Source organism: Nicotiana sylvestris, chromosome 3 (genome assembly GCF_000393655.2).
Source record: "Nicotiana sylvestris chromosome 3, ASM39365v2, whole genome shotgun sequence".
In the NCBI taxonomy this organism is placed as follows: Eukaryota; Viridiplantae; Streptophyta; class Magnoliopsida; order Solanales; family Solanaceae; genus Nicotiana; species Nicotiana sylvestris.
The window spans coordinates 218,580,072-218,600,554 of NC_091059.1; the positions used below are offsets into that span (position 1 = coordinate 218,580,072).

General features: G+C 38.7%; 3 pseudogenes; 2 read left to right on the forward strand and 1 right to left on the reverse strand.

The window, feature by feature from the left end:
- Positions 1-2,665: 2,665 nt before the first annotated feature.
- LOC138888854 (U6atac minor spliceosomal RNA) lies at positions 2,666-2,802 on the forward strand (annotated as a pseudogene).
- A 1,127-nt stretch (positions 2,803-3,929) lies between these two features.
- On the reverse strand, positions 3,930-4,703 carry LOC104225756 (3-isopropylmalate dehydratase small subunit 1-like; annotated as a pseudogene).
- Positions 4,704-6,896: 2,193 nt separating this feature from the next.
- LOC138888861 (U6atac minor spliceosomal RNA) lies at positions 6,897-7,033 on the forward strand (annotated as a pseudogene).
- Positions 7,034-20,483: the final 13,450 nt, after the last annotated feature.

Consider the following 20,483-nt stretch of genomic DNA (forward strand, 5'->3'; position numbering starts at 1 on the left):
GAGCGGGCCGTCGACCTCGGCATGATTTGCGCATGCTTGTAGTGCTTTCCTTGAAACTTATTTGAAGTTGTTGCTGCCTTTTCCCGGGTTTAGAATATTGGTAAAAATAATGAAAATGAGTATTTTCCTATAAAAGAAAGAATTGTCTATTTGCTTCTCCCTATTGAAATACAATCATGTTTTATAAATCCACGATTAAATATATTATGGATAAATCATTATTGGACCATTAGTAAGTGTCAAAGTTGACCATCTCGTCTCTACTTCTTCGAGATTAGTCGGGATACTCATTGAGTACTCATTGTTTTCGTACTCATACTACACTTCTGCGCATTTTTGTTGCACAGGTCTACATGTGGCCAGTGACTTAGTGGCATAGAGGCATGGTTGACACAGAGACTAGGTGAGCTGTACTTCCCTAAGGAGATTCCGCAGCTAGTATAGTCTCTCTCATATTTTATTTATTTTCTGTCCAATTGTATTCCGGACAGTTATTGTACTTATTTGGTTTCTCTTAAAAATTGATCATATACTCGTGACACCGGGTTCTGGGATGTATTTGGGTTTAATTCAGAAATTTTAAAGTTGTTAAACATTTCATTATTTATTCAGATGAATGTACTAATGTATTGTTTTAATCGCATAAAAGAAGTATTTTCAGAATTATTAAAACAAGGATTTAATTAAGAATTTCAGTTGGCTTGCCTGGCAGTGGTGTCCAGCGCCACCACGACCCTTAGTGAATTTTGGGTCATGACACCTAGGACCTCAACCAATCACATCAACCAGTTCTAAAACACATTACGGACTTGCTCGAGGCCTTAAATCACATCAAACAACGCTAAAATCATGAATCGACCTCCAGTCCAAACTTAATGAACTTTAAAATTTCAAACTTCTATTTTCGATGTTTAAACCTATCAAATCACGTCCGATTGACCTCAAATTTTGTACACAAGTCATATTTGACAATGCAGACCTACTCCAGCTTTCAGAATCAGATTCCAACCCCGATATCAAAAAGTCAACTTCCAGTCAAACCTCTCAAAATCCTCCGAATTCTATCTTTAGCCAAATGGTTCCAAAATGACCTACGGACCTCCGAATTCACTTCCGATCGTGCTCCCAACTCCAGAATCACCATATAGAGATATTCCCAGACTTGAAATCCCAAACGGACATCGATATTATTGAAATGCACTTCAACCCAGACTTATGAAATTTCTTCCAAAATGCTAACTTCCACAATAGACGCCAAAACGCTTCCGGGTTATCCAAAACCCGAACCGGGCATATGCCCAAGTCTGAGATCATCATACGAACCTGCTGGAACCTTCAGAATCTGATTCCGAGGTCATTTACTCAAAATACCAATCCTAGTTCATTCTTTCAATTTTAAGCTTCCGAAATAAGAATTCTCCTCCCAAATCAACTCTGGACTTCCCGAAATTCAATTCCGACCATACGTACAAGTCACAATACCTGAAATGAAGCTGTTCATGGCCTCAGAATGCTGAACGACGTGCTAGAGCTCAAAACGACCGGTCGGATGGTTACAAATATTAACAGAAACAAAAAGGAAATAAGAAGGCTCAAACATAAGTTAAGATTAAAGATAATACAATGACAACATATGCTATAAAGAAAAATATTGCTATCTGAAGGAAGAATTTTGGATTGTCCCTCATGTTTGGAGATGTTACCGCACTGCAACAGAGAATTAAAACAACTGATCAATTTTCTCCAAAAGCTAAAGTTTAACTGATAGGAAGGCTGTCCAATAATTCAACTAATTCCACTTGCTGCTGCTAGGAGATTTACCTAGCAATGCATTGAGAAAGCCTGTGAAAAGGCATGCTTTGGACGAAGACAATACCTGGCCCCGTTAGAACAACCATTATTAGATTATCACTCTGTAATTGCATAAACATGGTCAGAACAACATGCCTCGGAAACCAAATTAAAGAGATGACAAAGGACTCAAGTTGGATTACTTGCATAAAAGAACTACTCAAAGCTAGAGGATCGTAGATAATAAATCACATTTCTAATTGGATAATGTTCCAATCATTAGTAGAGTGCCAAAGTAATTATGCTATTAGCAGAGATGTAGACACTACATACATTGGTTATTGAATGCAATTTGGATCTCAAACATTATAATGGAAGAAAGCACCAGAAACTTGCAATATAACTGAAGTTCCAAAAGATCAGGATTAAGTTTAAAAAGAGGAGGGTATACTTCTAGGTCCATGGAACTTTCTTTCATTGTGAAGGAAAAGGAGGAAAGTCCACATGACATAAGGTGACAAAGAAAACAAAATAAGAGATGATATCAGTAATGAGCAATTTAGAGTCTTAGGGTTGTGTGGGGCAACAGAGTGAATCGGTGCAAGACAAGAGACACAAAATTTCCAACTTCGAACTTGGGATAAGTAGAAAAATCACCTTACAGGATCAACCAACAAACGATGTGCATCACGTAGGTCCGTCGATCATTGCTAGGCAAACTATGTAAGTTAATATCTACGGGGATAAAATTACATGACACAAAAACTCCTGAATCAAAATCTTCATGTTGTCAACGGCTCCTAGACCAAAATAATGGTAGTTTCTAGTAATTGAATGCAGAAGATTCAAGAATTATATTTGGAACATCAAACGTGTGTTCGTAGAAAGAAGAGATGGTTGGCATCTCCCCCAATAGGGAAGGGAAGTCGGGAACCGCCTTCGGGCTCTACCTGTTGCCACACACATCTGCGGTTAAGGCTACCACTTCGGTGGATCTTACCCCAACTTTATCAACCCAAAAACATTTTTTTGAAACATAGTGAACTATCTCGATGATTGTTCTTGCTCATCCCTATTAAGATCCACTAATCATATCCTAGTCAATTTCCCAACCCCTTTCAAACCATCTCAAGTAATGCTGCTCTACTCTTAAGAATCCAATGCTAACAGAACTTGATTTTTATTTGATATAATATGTCAGCAGTTATTTTACTTGGCAGTTCCTCATATCAACTCTAGTTTCATCTAAACCTTGATTACTGGTCAAGGACGACCTTCGATGTAGTTCAAACCTTATTAATCATCAGGCAGTCACTAATTTCCTTAGAAGATACAATTACTTTATAGTGTGTTTTCCTGATTGTCACCTAAATATAATCACTATAGATAGTTAAAGTTAGTTTCATTTTCCTTGTAAGATTATTGAGGAACCATTCTCTAAGTTTCTGTAGGACTAAATTGTAATTTTGAAGGTTTTTATAAAAAGACCAGGTTCCTTTGTTAAGACAATTTGAGGAAGACGGGGAAGGAATTGTGTGAGACATGCATAAGGCCAAATATGAGTTGAACCCTTGAAATTTAGTAACATGAAAGATCTAGCAAAGTATAGCAAAGTAAGGCTCTTGGGTCTCTTCAAAGTACAAGTTGCCATAGTGACAAAATGATTCTGATATAGGCATAAGAAAATATTCTAACATACCCTTTTAGGATAACTGATTCTTTTTCCCAAATCATAAAGCAACCACCATAACACAACCTACATCTTTCCTTTTTTCATCTTTTGAGAAAACATTACATCGCCATTGTCACAAAGCAATGCGGTCTCTAGCTCGGATAAAGGAGAACAATGCTAAGTTGACAGCAAACACAAAAACTATTTAATTATAATGAATTAGTATGACGAATCCTCTGAGGATCATATAGTCAGCCCAACTATTTTGGAATTCAGATGTTGTTTATCCATTGAATTTTACTAAAATAGGCATAACAGAACAGAAGACACCTTTTTAAAGGTGCTATTTTTTTCTCCAAATAATACAACAAACACCATATTTATTATGCAAGCATCTGTTTTCAGCAAGCCTAGTATAAAACTTTAAAAGAAAACATGTGAACTGAATAAATTACCACTTCAAATACTAAGCTTCTCGGGAAGGAATCATTCCAGCCTTTCTTGCATAAGCAAAAAATGCCACCAGCTTCAATGACAGGACCAACATCACCAATTGACTTCAATTTATACTCTTTTCCGGTTGTATGATTAATCAACCTACTCTATCCTAGCTCAACAGTCACCACATCACCCATCTTACACTCCTCACAAATCCTCAATTCAAATTCAAGCGGATAAACTTCACATGTCGTAACCGAATTCCTGAAGAAAATCCTCGCTTCTCTGCCACCACCGCCGCCACGCCCGTGGCTCCTAAAGCAACCGGGGCGTGCTCACGCGACAACCCGCACCCGAAGTTGTCGCCGCCTATGATGAGGGAGTACTTGGATGTGAATTCATCCGAATCGATGAAACGGGTTTGGTATGATGAAGGGAGTCCGCACAGCGCGTAAGACACGAGTTTTTTGTACTCGTCTAGGTTTGTTGGGACTAGGGTTAGGTATTCCGCGGGGATGATTTGGTCAGTGTCAATATTATCCCCAACGACTTAGCAGAGGCAGTGGAATGTGGTGGCGGTCGTGGTAGTGGTTTTCGGTGTGGCAAAGGCGGCAGAACAATAGAGGGGTGCGACGCTGGTTTTTTTGGGAGTTGGGCCAAAATGAGAAATTAAATGATTGAAAGGGTTATTGGAGAAAATTGAAGGGAGTTTAACGGAGGCAGTAATAGAGGAAGTGCGTGGTTGGCACGGAGACAGTTTAAAGGTGGTGATGGAACTGGAAAGAGTTGATGAAGCCGCCATTGAAGAAAGCTTCGGAGATTGCAAATTTTTGCTGAGAGAGTGGAGTGTGTTAAAAATGTGGGCATAACTTATTAGATATTGGGCCTTATTATTATGAATCAGAAAAGCAGGCGAGCCACCAGTTTAATGGACCAGTGCCACCATTTTTAGAGTCCACCTAACCCTACTCTCTCTAACCCTATATTTATTTCATATTCTCCTGTCTTTTTTGAGTATGTGTTAAGTAGTAGTAGGACATAAGAGAATTTTATCATAAGAACTCATGTTTCAATAAACCAATATATGTAGCCAAATATTTCAAAGTCTTGTTTGAATAGCGTCGTGGAATACTTTTTTCTAAAACCAAATAACCATCCTAGCAATGGTAGTAGCATAACCAAACACCAGTATAGACATTGGGAGACACTAAATGCTTTTGGTCCATCGACGAGCAATAGTGTTGAAGTTGTATATGCAGTATGTTTTCTTTCTCCTTAAAAAAAGGACCCAAACCAAATCATGAACATCCCTATATAGCAACATAATCAGTATATAATCTATGTATACCGTCTAAGAAAAGTAAACAGTGCATCCGACATAAAAGAGCGCAGGAACAAACATGTAACATGCCTAGGTCCACCTCAACATCTCATTTAATTGCTTAAGCTACTAAATGTTTGAAATGGTTGAATTTTAGTGATTATAAACTCCATTTTTGTCTTTCATGTTGGTGAGGATTATAAATACTTAATTACTGGAGAAGTTTGTTAATTCTTAAAAAAAATAATAGATTTCTCTTTTCCCGACGTTTCACTTGTAGAAATTAGCAAAGATATCAAGTATTGAACCTTCTTCAATGATCCATAACATACTGAATTTAATACAGGGACAAACCATGCAGTTCTAAGACAAGAAAAGCCACTACTATGATGTGAAATTTTGATGCAGATACTGTACAAGTTAGCAAGGTCAATCGAAAATACAATTCCAACATCATACATGACTCTATCATTGCCACGCTAAAATCTCTGCTTATATTTACTCTATATTTACAACTAAGATTTAAATGCTGGTCAAACCAAAAGAAAATAAAGGTGACAAAGAACGATATAGAATATTAACAGAAACAAAAAGAAAATAAGAAGGCTCAAACATAAGTTAAGATTAAAGATGATACAATGACAACATATGCTATAAAGAAAAATATTGCTATCTGAAGGAAGAATTTTGGATTGTCCCTCATGTTTGGAGATGTTACCACCCTGCAACAGAGAATCAGATCAATTTTCTCCAAAGCTAGAGTTTAACTGACAGGAAGGTTGTCCAATAATTCAACTAGTTCCACTTGTTGGTGCTGCTAGGAGATTTACCTAGCAATGCATTGAGAAAACCTGTAAAAAGGCATGCTTTGGACGAAGACAATACTTGGCCCCGTTAAAACAGCCATTATCAGATTATCATTCTGTAATTGCATAAACATGGTCAAAACAACATGCCTCGGAAACCAAATTACAGAGATGACAAAGGACTCAAGTTGGATTACTTGCATAAAAGAACTACTCAAAGCCATAGGATCGTAGATAATAAATCATATTTCTCATTGGATAATATTTCAATCATTAGTAGAGTGCCAAAGTAATTATGCTATTAGCATAAATGTAGACACTACATACATTGGTTATTGAATGCAATTTGGATCTCAGACATTCTAATGGAAGAAAGCACCAGAAACCTGTAGTATAACTGAAGTTCCAAAAGATCAGGATTAAGTCTAAAAAGAGGAGGGTATACTTATAGGTCCACGAAACTTGCTTTCATTGTGAAGGAAAAGGAGGAAAGTCCACATGACATAAGGTGACAAAGAAAAAAACATAAGAGATGATACCAGGAACGAGCAATTTAGAGTCTTAGGGTTGTGTGGGGCAACATAGTGAATCAGTGCAAGACAAGAAACACAAAATTTCCAACTTCGAACCTGGGATAAGCAGAAAAATCACCTTACAGGATCAACCAACAAACGATGTGCATCACGTAGGTCCGTCGATCATTGCTAGGCAAACTATGTAAGTTAATATCTACGGGGATAAAATTATATGACACAGAAACTCCTGAATCAAAATCTTCATGCTGTCAATGGCTCCTAGACCAAAATGATAGTATTTTCTAGTAATTGAATGCAAAAGATTCAAGCATTATATTTGGAACATCAAACATGTGTTCGTAGAAAGAAGAGATGGTTGGCGTCTCCCCCAATAGGGACAGGAAGTCGGGAACAGCCTTCGGGCTTTACCTGTTGCCATACGTATCCGCGGTTAAGGCTACCACTTCGGTGGATCTTACCCCAACTTTATCAACCAAAAAATATTTTTTTGAAACATAGCGAACTATCTCGATGATTGTTCTTGCTTATCCCAATCAATTTCCCAACCCCTTTCAAACCATCTCAAGTAATGCTGATCTACTCTTAAGAATCCAATGCCAACAGAACTTGACTTTTATTTGATATAATATGTCAGCAGTTATTTTACTTGGCAGTTCCTCATATCAACTCTAGTTTCATCTAAACCTTGATTATTGGTCAAGGACGACCTTCGATGTAGTTCAAACCTTATTAATCATCAGGCAGTCACTAATTTCCTTAGAAGATACAATTACTTTATAGTGTGTTTGCCTTATTGTCACCTAAATATAATCACTATAGATAGTTAAAGTTAGTTTCATTTTCCTTGTAAGATTATTGAGGAATCATTATCTAAGTTTCTGTAGGACCAAATTATAATTTTGAAGGTCTTTATAAAAAGACTAGGTTCCTTTGTTAAGACAGTTTGAGGAAGATGGGGAAGGAATTGAGTGAGACATGCATAAGGTCAAATATGGGTTGAACCCTTGAAATTTAGTAACATGAAAGATCTAGCAAAGTATATCAAAGTAAGGCTCTTGGGTCTCTTCAAAGTACAAGTTGCCAGAGCTGTCACACCTCCTTTTTCCGCACCCGCGAGGGGCAAGGGAGTTTTTCCAATTAAAGGACAATCGAAACGGAATTTGTTTATTTATTTCAGAGTCGCCACTTGGGAGATTTAGGGTGTCCCAAGTCACCAATTTTAATCCCGAATCGAGGAAAAGAATGACTCTATATTATAGTCTGCGTACCAGAAATCCGGATAAGGAATTCTGTTAACCCGGGAGAAGGTGTTAGGCATTCCCGAGTTCCGTGGTTCTAGCACGGTCGCTCAACTGTTATATTCGGCTTGGTTATCTGATTTTATACAAATATGAACTTATGTGCAAATATTAACTTTTTATCGCTTTCATAATTATTATTTTTAAAGAATGTGAACATCGCTTAAAACATGTCTTTGGACTGCGTCACATGAAATGCACCCACAATCCGAAATATTTTTTATTTGATGTTTTGGGATTTGGATTTGGGTCGCATGAAATACACACCCTAGTTTAGGAAAGTAGACTATTAAACACGCGCCTAAAGAGACTATCGCGTTATTATTTTGGGAAGACCGTGAAATTCGCTAAACGGCCCTCCTGAATTCTAAGTAGTTTAAAACAAGTATTTACTGAGGGCTCCGCAATCTGTACATTTATTTGGCGAAGCTAGTCTCGTTTTTTATTTATTTCTTTCTTTTTTTTTTCCTTTTTTTTCTCTTTTTTTTTTTAGAAAATGACAAGGCTAAAATGACTACATTTCTTTGCTACTTCGCGAGGTCATGGGTTGTCGATTAAACTTATTTGATGAAACGAGTATTTTTTCCGCGGGATTAAATTACTACTATGATTTTAACATTGCTACTGCATGTACAAACAACTATTAAGACAAACATTTAGATAACAATAATCTGAGCATGAAGAAATAAAATGCCGAATAACTACTTAACATGACGGAACAAAGGAAATGCATTCACGACCAAATTTCAATATCATACGGAGTTAATTAACAAGAAATAGTGATTTACAAACATCATATGAATATGTCTCGCTCATTTGCATACTATTCGCATGAACTAGGATTGTATTTCAACAAAACACATGTACATATTACTAAACAACAAATATGAAGGACACGGACAGAGATGACCTACTTGATATTATCGTCTGATGCGTTGGACCTGCGACGAAACCTCGGACAACAACCTTGATGTACCGGACCTCGACTAACCAAAGGCGACCTCAACGGACTGCACGACGACAGTGAAAGAACAGCGATAGCATGGGCTGGTTGGTTGTCGCGTTTGGATAGCACAGCTGGAGCAGTGGTGTTTGGACGGTGTTCAGTGGTCGTTTGATCCACTGTTGGGCCTGAGGAAACGACGGGGAGACTGGGGGTGGAGTGAAGTCGAGCTGGAGGTTTGGTGGTGTACGCCGGTGGTCGACGAGGCTGGGTAGCAGGTGGTCGTGAGCTGCTGTTTGACGGACGTGCTGAAAACGAACAGCAGCAACAATGGCTGCTGCTCGACCGACGCAGCAATGGGGTCGACGATGAACCTAGGAGGATGAGGAATGGTCGTGAGCTGGTGGACGGAGCAGCTGTGGGCTAGTAGTTTGGGCAGTGGGGTTCGTTTATGGGGGTTTCACGTTGGGGGACGACGATGGAGGGAGTTGGTCTGGTTGCGACGAGGGGGGGTTGCAGATAGGTTTTAGGCCGTAGGGTTTGGTTGATTGGTTGACGGACTGGTTGCGAAACGACGAAAGAGATGGTGTCGTCGGAGCAGGTGGTCGTTTGGACGTGGTGGAGTCCGGACTGGTCTTTGGTGGAAGAGTGGTGGTTATCGGAATTTTTGGGCAGTGGTTAATACGGCTACTGGTTCGGGCAACAATGGTGGTTCACGGTGGGAAGGTGTCGACGAAGGTGGCTGGTGGTTCGACGGTGGTCTTGAGGCAGCTGGTTGGGTGTTTGTCGACAGTGGGGGTGCCGGGGAAGGTGACGGGATGGAGAGGGAGCTGTTGGTCGCTAGGGTTCCGGTCTTCTTCCCAAAAGAGGAAGAAGATGAACAGTCCTTTTGTCCAAATTTTCAAGTCCCTGTCCATTTTTTTTCTTTAAAATTTCCAAAGTCCCCCTTTTCCAAGTCCTTTGTCCGTGTTTTGTAATGGGCTTGCCCAGAAAAATGAGCCCCACGCGTGGTGGGGTTCGAGACTTATGTCCCCCACGCGTGGTGGGGTTCCCCATGTGTCAGGGACTCGGTTTATTATGGGCTAGGTCCGAAAATTAGGCCTAAAACCGGGTAGTTTGAACCCGAATATTATTCTTTTGCCCGGACCCGAGAAATAGGAACACGACGTTGCTTAACTAGTCCTATATAAGCAAAATAGCTACTAAAATAAGACTAATTATTTAAAACAAAACTATATTATTATTTTCTTAATATTTTTCAAGATTTAAAATAGCTACAAAATATTAATAAAACTATTTTTTGTAATTTTCGTTTTTTATATAAAGATAAAATATAAAGTAATATTTTTGCATTTTTTCCAAATTAAAATGACTACAAAACCTTAATAGAATTATATTTTTTGTAATTTTCGAAATTATATAAAGTACAAAAATAAAGTGCAATTTTTTGATTTTTTCAAGTTTATGAGGGATACATAAACTAAAATTTATATATATATTTTTTAGTAATTTTTTCTTTTGCGAGAAAAATAAAGTAAAAATAGTCAAAATAGCTATATTAGTCCTAAATTAAATATTTAAGCTAAGAACGTAAAAATTCCCGGGGAGGGTCAAAAATCACGTGCTTACAGCTGCCCCTCTTTGACTGGAAACACGAAGAGTTTTCCGACAAAGAACGACTAGACGTGTTTTTGACCCGACCATTACTTGGACGGACTACACTTAAGGAAAGGGAGGGAATGTGACCGAGCCCTGGTATCTGAGCTGCCTACATATCCTTGGTTATACAGGAATCAGGCCACGTGTAGTTCGGGATGAGAGAGATAGTGAAGTGTACCGAGGTGAAGAGCCGATCGAGGTGCCGTTCCGTTGAGGTTCCGGTCCGCGGTCCTGTCATTACAACAAAAATGAAAACTGAAAAAGACTAACTAAGCCTATCAGCTATTAGTTACAAGGATTCCTATCTCTAAGTCTTCTGAAACTTGATCTTGAGTCTTGAATGGTGTTTCATACAGACTTTGGATTTGAACCTTGATACTTGCTAGTTGTAGGCGCTAGTTCTTGAGCAGATCACATCTGTTCTCCACATCCTTGCTTCGGATTCATTCATTTTTCTTTTTTTTTTTTTTTTGACTAGCTTTTGTTGACCCCCTCAGAGTGTTGACTCGCATTCTTGGGGCGAGCTTCTTGTTGCTTCTATCTTGGATTGAGTGCTGGGGACTTCTATCGTAGCCTTCTGCCTTCCAATGGGTTGCGGCTTGACTTTGAACGATGTTCCGCTGCTCTACAGGCGGACCCCTAACTTCTTCAGTCTTCGGCATACAACAACCTCCGCTCTACAGGCAGGCTCCTGACAACCAAAACAAACAACACAAACAAAATTTCCTAACCCAGTTTGCACTGGGAAGGTTTGTGAGTCGTTAGCAAAATCGTAGCCCACTGATACTACTGATGCAGTGCTGAGAGTGAACTAAACACTAGATTAGGATGTATTCCCTTGTTATACAGGTGGGCGCCTAACTTCAATGCTTGAAATGTAAGGACTGAAATGTATTCCTCTGTTCTATGGGCGGGCTCCCAACTTCAACACTTGTAATGCAAAAGACTGACATGTATTCCTCTCGTTATACAGGTGGGCGCCTGGGTTTAGGAAAATGACTTTTTTTTTCAAACGTTTTTTTTTATTTATTTTTATTGTTTTTTTTAGCATCTTAGGAGAAAGATTCATCAGACTAAGATTTGGATCCTAGGAGAAGGTTCGTCAGACTAGGTCTCTATCTTAGGAGAAAAATTCATCGGACTAAGATTTTGATCCTAGGAGAAGGTTCATCGGACTAGGTCTCTATCTTAGGAGAAAAATTCATCGGACTAAGATTTTGATCCTAGGAGAAGGTTCGTCAGACTAGGTCATTTTTTGTTTTTGGTATCTTAGGAGAAAGATTTATCAGACTAAGATTTTGATCCTAGGAGAAGGTTCGTCAGACTAGGTCTCTATCTTAGGAGAAAAATTCGTCAGACTAAGATTTTGATCCTAGGAGAAGGTTCATCAGACTAGGTCATTTTTTGTTTTTTGGTTATCTTAGGAGAAAGATTCATCAGACTAAGATTTTGATCCTAGGAGAAGGTTCGTCAGACTAGGTCTCTATCTTAGGAGAAAAATTCGTCAGACTAAGATTTTGATCCTAGGAGAAGGTTCATCAGACTAGGTCATTTTTTGTTTTTTGGTTATCTTAGGAGAAAGATTCATCAGACTAAGATTTTGATCCTAGGAGAAGGTTCGTCAGACTAGGTCTCTATCTTAGGAGAAAAATTCGTCAGACTAAGATTTTGATCCTAGGAGAAGGTTCATCAGACTAGGTCTTTTCTTTTTGGTATCTTAGGAGAAAGATTCATCAGACTAAGATTTTGATCCTAGGAGAAGGTTCGTCAGACTAGGTCTCTATCTTAGGAGAAAATTCGTCAGACTAAGATTTTGATCCTAGGAGAAGGTTCATCAGACTAGGTCTTTTCTTTTTGGTATCTTAGGAGAAAGATTCATCAGACTAAGATTTTGGTCCTAGGAGAAGGTTCGTCAGACTAGGTCTCTATCTTAGGAGAAAAATTCGTCAGACTAAGATTTTGATCCTAGGAGAAGGTTCATCAGACTAGGTCTTTTCTTTTTGGTATCTTAGGAGAAAGATTCATCAGACTAAGATTTTGATCCTAGGAGAAGGTTCGTCAGACTAGGTCTCTATCTTAGGAGAAAATTCGTCAGACTAAGATTTTGATCCTAGGAGAAGGTTCATCAGACTAGGTCTTTTCTTGTTGGTATCTTAGGAGAAAGATTCATCAGACTAAGATTTTGGTCCTAGGAGAAGGTTCGTCAGACTAGGTCTTGTTTTTTTTATCTTTAACAACCACTTAGGAGTAAATGCATCTCCTACGGGTGAAACTAAAACTTAAACTTAGGAGGAAATGCGTCTCCTATGGGTAAAACTTAAACTTAGGAGGAAATGCATCTCCTATGGGTGAAACTAAAACAAACCGAGGAGGAAATGCGTCTCCTATGGGTAAAACTAAAACAACCTTAGGAGGAAATGCATCTCCTATGGGGTGAAACTAAAACAATCTTAGGAGGAAATGCATCTCCTATGGGTAAAACTCAAACTTAGGAGGAAATGCATCTCCTATGGGTGAAACTAAAACGAACTTAGGAGGAAATGCATCTCCTATGGGTAGAACTCTAATGATTTCAAACTAGGAAGTGTGTCTCCTATTAATGAAACCTTCGCTTTCTTTTTTTTTTTTGAATTATTTACTTACCTGTGTTGTCCTCCCTCGAAACTGTTGGGGATTATTTAGATGGGGATGACTTTTTACCCTTTTTTCTTTTTTTTCATTATCATCTTTTTATTCTTCTCTTTTTTTTTTTTGCATAGCTTCTTCCTTCGAAGACTACCTCCCTTGAGAGTCGTTTTGCCTTTCCCCGAAAGGAACCGCTGAGGATACCGACTTTCCAACCTTGTGTTGGACTCCTCGCAACTGCTAGGGATAACATTGTTGGGGAATTATTTACTTACCTGCCAGGGATAACACTGTTGGGTAAAATGTTATCAGCTGGGGGTTCCTGACTTCCAGAAAATTTTCTAAATGGAAGGAAAATTTTCTGCCCCAGTTTGATAATATCCCTTGTGGCATGCAGTTCTGGCATCAATGTCATTTCCTTTACCTGCTTCAAATCAAACAAAATTTGTTAGTTTAAAACATGGTGGTTGGTTGTGATACTCCTACTAGGATGGCTTTCCCTTTCTTCTTCACTGCGCTGTGCTCCGCGACTTGTTGGGGATGATATTATGTGCTGGGAATAATCCCTTCCTGCTGGGGATATCCCTCTTCTTTTGTGGCATAGCTTGGAAACTGGCATTTCCCCGACCTTTTAGTCTAGTATGGATTTCGCCAAATCATGCTCACTGTTCTCCTTGCTTTGTTCACGGGCCTTGTCTTGGAGGTTTATAACCTTAGTTTTGGCAAGGATATCCCTCTTGACGCTCGTCAATCCTTTTGTCAATTCCCTTTTGCTGGGGATATCTTTATTGACATTGGCTTCGCGCTTGTTCCTTGCTGACTATACCATTTGGATGTACTAATCAGATCTTATCTTGCATAATTGGGAAGCTGATGGCATATTTTGAAGTCATTTCATACTTGTTCTGACCAGACAGACTCTATTGGGGAATTTTTCTATGAAAGGAAAAAGATAAAAGGAACAGAATAAAAGGACAAAAGGAAAAAGACGACCTTTTAACAAAAGAAACTATAAATAAAAACCTATCAAACGCAGATACCGACTCTAATGGTCATGACATGCATATGTGGCCTATCCTCCGCCGTTAATCGTCTTTCCAGATCTTCAATTGGCAATTCCCCATCTGATTCTCAATCCTATTCGACTTGTAGTGCCCAAAGGGTTTTCACTATCAAGCCTCTCTCATTTCTGGTTTTTCTCTCAGCTTTCATCGCCTTATGGTGCCTGTGAAGGTTTTCACCGATAAGACTCTCTCATTTGTATCACTTTCCAGCTGGGGGTTTGGAGTGTCGCCGGTATGACTCTTTCCGCTGGGGATCAGAGTCCTTTCTGCTGTGGAACAGAATGTTATGCTCACCGGTGAGACTCTCATTTGTCTGACTTGGCATCTTTTGAAGACTGATCAGAAGGTCTTTCTTTGGACCGTAATGTGGGTTTTGGATAGGCTAGAAAGAAAGGGTATAAAAGGCTCAAAAAATACATTAATTTTGGGTTATTAGTTACAACCTTCGGAATTAGATTTATTTACAACAAACGCAACCTTTGCCCCAGTTTCTTGCTTGGGGATATTTTAACTGATTTTTTTTCATTTTCAAAACTATGACCGAGCCGTGAAGCGCCTACGTATCCTCTTTGAGGAATCAGGTCAAACGTAGTTCCCAATTCCTCTTTTTCATTTGACTTTCTTTTTTTCGTTATCATTTTTCTTTTCTCATTTTCTTTCTCTTTTTTCTTTTGTCGTTTTGTTGATTTTTCTTTTTTTTCTCTTTTTTTTCGTTGTTACTGATTCCGAACGAGGGGTATGAAAGAAAAATAAATAAGGCTCAAAAGGGGTAATGAAGGATAAAGTGTTTAGGTAGCAGAACAAAATGCCTTCGTCATTTCAGTCTTCAAAACATGCCAAGTGCAAACAACACACTTTAAATTTGTAGTCTCTTCTGATGGTGCTGGACTTGACAATTATGTTAAACATTTTATTTTTCCTTTGTCATTTCTAAGCACCGTTGGGCGACACTCTCATTATCATGACCGACCCTCATGCCAATTTGGCGAATCTTGCTTTTAACGGTTTTCTTTGTGCTTAACTTGCCCCAGTTCCACATGACTCGAGCTCTGAATAATCTCAAACCGTCCTTATTTTCTTTAAATGGTCTGATCGCCTTTCCAGGGTTTTATGATTAACTTTAAAGACTAGGCCCAAAGTGTGTGTGCATGTCATGTCCCTAGAATCGGCATTGAACGAAATGATAAAAGGACTAAACAAAAGACGACTGGAACTAACAAAAGACCGACTTTGTATTAGACTACCGGCGAAATGGTTTGAATAATAAAACAAACAAAACAACCAGAATAAAATCCTAACACAAACTGGACAAAATTTAAACAAACTGCTATGACAAAATGGAAAGATAAGAAGGTTTGACACAGGACAAAATCCCAATTACAACCTTAATAATCCGAACAACAGAAATGACCACAAAATAAGCCACCACAAGCTTCTCTCTTGCTGACCAAGGAACGAAGCGTCCTCCCGCTTTATCAAAAAATTGGCATCTTAGCCACTGAGCTTTGCATCAATACTGCCAAGACCATTACCCGCTTCAACATCGTCACCCTCTGTCAACAAGTTCTTGATAGGGTTCGAGTGCTCCATGTCACTGTTATTGATCACAATCCGCCCTTCTTGGATCATTCTTTCTATTTCTCTTTTCAAATCCCGACAGCTTTCAACATTGTGCCCCTGGGCATTGGAATGGTATTCACACCTTTTAGAAGGGTCAAAGCTTCTTGCACGTGGGTCCACACGATTTGGAGGAATAGGTGCAATCATGTCATGATTCTTTAATTTCTCAAATAAGCTTTCATAGGACTCTCCTATTGGTGTAAAATTATCTTTCAACCTTTGTTCCCCTTTATACCATTGGCTTGGCTGTGGGTTATAGGGCATCTGAAAATTTTGTGGAGACTTCTGGAGATTTTGTGATGCTCGTGCTCGCCTCCTGGGGTGTTTTGGTGGTTGGACCACATACTGAGGTGGAACGACAGAGTATTGAGCGTCCTGAGGTGGATAATACTGCTCAGGGGAGCCATAGAAAACCTGAGGAGGCTGCTCATACCTTTGAGATGTTCTCCTGGGACCTCTTCTAGACCCTGATGTTATCATGATTTCTTCAATCTCCTCATTTGTGTCGCTAATATTATCTGACTCAACCCGGACAGCCTGAGTTGCGGCTTTAAGAACAGCTTGACTTATAATTTTGCCTGTCTTAAGACCACTCTCTACCATTTCTCCAATTTTGATTTCTTCCGAGAAGGTTTTGCCAACTGCGGACACCATGTTTTGAAAGTAATCTGGCTCTTGCGCTTGAAGGAAGACAGTAATTAGCTCGTGGTCATCCATGGGTGGCTTAACTCGAGCTGCTTGCTCTCTCCATTTTATGGCATATTCCCTGAAACTTTCACTTGGTTTCTTCTTCAGGTTTGAAAGGGAAATGCGGTCTGGGGGAATGTCGATGTTGTATTGGAACTGTCTGACAAAGGCCTGTGCCATGTCATCCCAGACATACCAGCGAGACGTGTCTTGATCCATAAACCATTCGGAGGCTACTCCCGTAAGGCTTTCCACAAAATAAGCCATCAACAATTTTTCATTTCTTCCTGCCCCTCTCAGTTGATTGCAATACCTTTTCAGGTGGGCTATGGGATCTCCATGTCCATCGTACTTTTCAAATTTGGGGGTCTTGAAACCAGGCGGCAAGTGGACATCGGGGAACATACATAGATCTTTGAAGGCAACACTCTTTTGGCCTGCTAGCCCTTGTATGTTTTCCAACCATTGTTCTAAGCTTTTCAATCTTTGGGTCACCTCTTCCTATACCATCTTTCGGGCAGGCTTCTCAGTTTTTGCAGCAAGATCAAACGAGTACGAGTGATACTCAGGAGAGTGGTACTGCTCTTGTTGTGTCACAAATTGTGACTCATGACGAGGAACCTTCCTACTCTGAGTCTCTGGAGCACTTGTAACAGCTTCGACGTTAGTTGTCATTTTTCTTTGAGGCACAAACCAACCACCTCAACTTTCTTCACAATTCAAAACCAAATATGTTAGAATGGACTCAGTCGGTCCTTATTATTATCAATATATATATATATATATATATATATATATATATATATATATATATATATATTTATTTATTTTTTACCTTTGTTTTTCTTTTCTTTTTTTCTCTTTTTCATCATTTTTTTTGTGTGTGGTCGAATCTTATGGAGATTGCCTGCGTATCATGACCCCGCATGAATCAGACCTTGCGTAGTTCGGACCAATAAAAGATAAACAACAGTAAATATTTTTCAATTTTCATATTAGAACAAACTGAGTTTCAAAGGTTTGAAGATGACCTACAAACTTGAAACTCAAGCAACCCACATTATTCTAATCAAGAGATTTATAAACTCAAAAACAAAAGGCTAGCTCCCTTTCTCTGTTCGACAAATGCAACCAAACAGTTATTTTTGCAAATGTGGCCCCTTCCAATTTTCACATGAATTTTGAGGCCGGGGAGGATTATTTTGACACTTTACAAACTTGTCCATTCTTTTACGAAAATAACCTTTCGACAACTGAAAGATACTCTAAGGCTATTTCGGTAAGAACGGTTTAAGACGCGGCCGAAGCTGGCTCGGCTTATTATGACAAAATTTGAACGGTATTCACCTGACCGTCGACTCTTTTTTTTTCAAATTATAATAAAAACTTGGTGTTGCAAAACACGACCCTTCAGCGTCTCGGGGACGAAGCTTTTTAAGGCTGTGTGAGTCAACTGGACCAAACTCCTAGACATGACCCAAAAGGTGGCTGTTTATGCAAAGTCAGTCTTCCGGCGTCCCTTTCGGGAACATTCGGCTATTTATGACAAACAAGCATCTCCTGACTTAGTTATGACTCTTTTATTGTTTTTTTCGAAAATAGGAAACCCAATACTGCAAACACGGCCTGTCAACGTCTCGGGGACGAAGATTTTTAAGGCTGTGTGGGTCAATCGGACCAAGTCTTAAAAAATGACCCAAAGGTGGCTGTTTATGCAAAGTCAGCCTTCCGGCGTCCCTTTCGGGAACATTTGGCTATTTATGACAAACAGCATCACCTGATTTATTTATGACTCTATTGAAATTTTGACATGTTTTTTATTATTATTATTATTATTATTTATTTGTTTTTTTTTTGGCTTTTTAGCAAAAGGTGGGGTTGGACCCGATGAGGGTTGCCTACGTATCTCACATCCGGTGAGAATCAAACCCGCGTAGTTCGGGCGAATAAACTATTTTTGAGAGGACCCTTTTCCATTTTCTATATTTTTTGTTTTTGTTATTTTTCCCACAACAATCAAATAGACTATTATTTTTCATTCATAACAAACAAACAAATTAACGAAAAACATAAAACATTCCTTCTTTTTTGAGAAGTGCTTTTCAAAAATGTGTTTTTTTTTTTGAATTTTCTTTTCAATTTTGAAAAAAGAATCAAAATATTTTCGGATTTGTTTTTTTTTTATATTATTTTTTGAAAACAATTAGAAAGACTTCCTAAAAAAGTCAATAATGGAGAAAATATTTTTGGATTATTTTAATTTTGTCATTTTCATAAACAAACAAATAACACATATTTTAAAATCAAGACTCTTTTTTTCATTTTTATGGCAAGACAAACTATTTTCTTTTCTATTAATGTTTTTTTTTAAAAAAAAAAAGAAAAAAATAAGACAAAACAATGATTATTTTTTCTACTTTTCCTTTGCTTTAATAAAACAAACTAATAAGACATATATTTTTTTTATTTTATATCCTCAAAATTTCGGCAGAGTTTCGACACTACTTGGACATTTGTTTTTTTTTCTAACAATAAGTAGTTATATCTCTACACTGTTATTTTCTCCTATTTTCCATTATTTTCTAATTTGTGGATGATGATGAAAACATACACAATCTTTGTTTTTTCGAATTTTCAATGTTTTTTATATATATATATACATATATATTTTATTTTTTATATTTATTATATTTTCAAAAATGTGGCATGGGGGACATAGGGAATTTCAAGACTTCTTGGATTCCGCAAATGTTCCCCATGTGCTTTTCCCAAAAATGAAGCGTGGGGGACATAGGGAATTCCAAGACTTCTTGGATTCCACAAATGTTCCCTAGGTGCTTTTCCCAAAAATGAAGCGTGGGGGACATAGGGAATTCCAAGGCTCCTTGGATTCCACAAATGTTCCCCATGCTTTGATTAAAATAACACCATGCTGGAAATGACCAAATGACCCATTCGCCCTTGACTAAATACAACATGTAGCACATAGGATGCCAAAAGCTGGTCTATTATTTTCAGGTTGCTTGTCCTAGACGGACCCAACCCCTGTGTTGAGTCCCCTAAGTCAAATGCACATGATGCAAATAAACGTTCCTACTAGGGATCCGGCATGTGGCTTTGTTATACTAGGTTCAGAACCTGGGTGTTTGTTCTAGACCTGGCTTACCCGAGCGGACAGCTCGAGCCGAGGGGGGGCAGCGTACCGGGAATACAGAAGCTTCACCGGCTTAGCAACTTGTCCGAACCTCGTTCTAATTTGGTATGACTTTAATAGAAAGGTGGGTCACGCGCACGTGTACACCATAAATTTAGAAGACTCAGAAAGAAGAAGGGTTTCGCAGCAATTTTATATACACAATTCAGATAATATTAAAGCGGTAAAAGCATCATTTAGGCACATTAGGCATATATCATGTAAAAATCAGATAATAAATAAAGCCAATTATAACAATTATTTTAAGCTCGAATTCTTGAACCCTGAACCAGTGGTTCTGGGTCCCAAATCCCCAGCAGAGTCGCCAGAGCTGTCACACCTCCTTTTTCCGCCCCCGCGAGGGTGCAAGGGAGTTTTTCCAATTAAAGGACAATCGAAACGGGATTGGTTTATTTATTTCAGAGTCGCCACTTGGGAGATTTAGGGTGTCCCAAGTCACCAATTTTAATCCCGAATCGAGGAAAAGAATGACTCTATATTATAGTCTGCGTACCAGAAATCCGGATAAGGAATTCTGTTAACCCGGGAGAAGGTGTTAGGCATTCCCGAGTTCCGTGGTTCTAGCACGGTCGCTCAACTGTTATATTCGGCTTGGTTATCTGATTTTATACAAATATGAACTTATGTGCAAATTTTAACTTTTTACCGCTTTCATAATTATTATTTTTAAAGAATGTGAACATCGCTTAAAACATGTCTTTGGACTGCGTCACATGAAATGCACCCACAATCCGAAATATTATTTTATTTGATGTTTTGGGATTTGGATTTGGGTCGCATGAAATACACACCCTAGTTTAGGAAAGTAG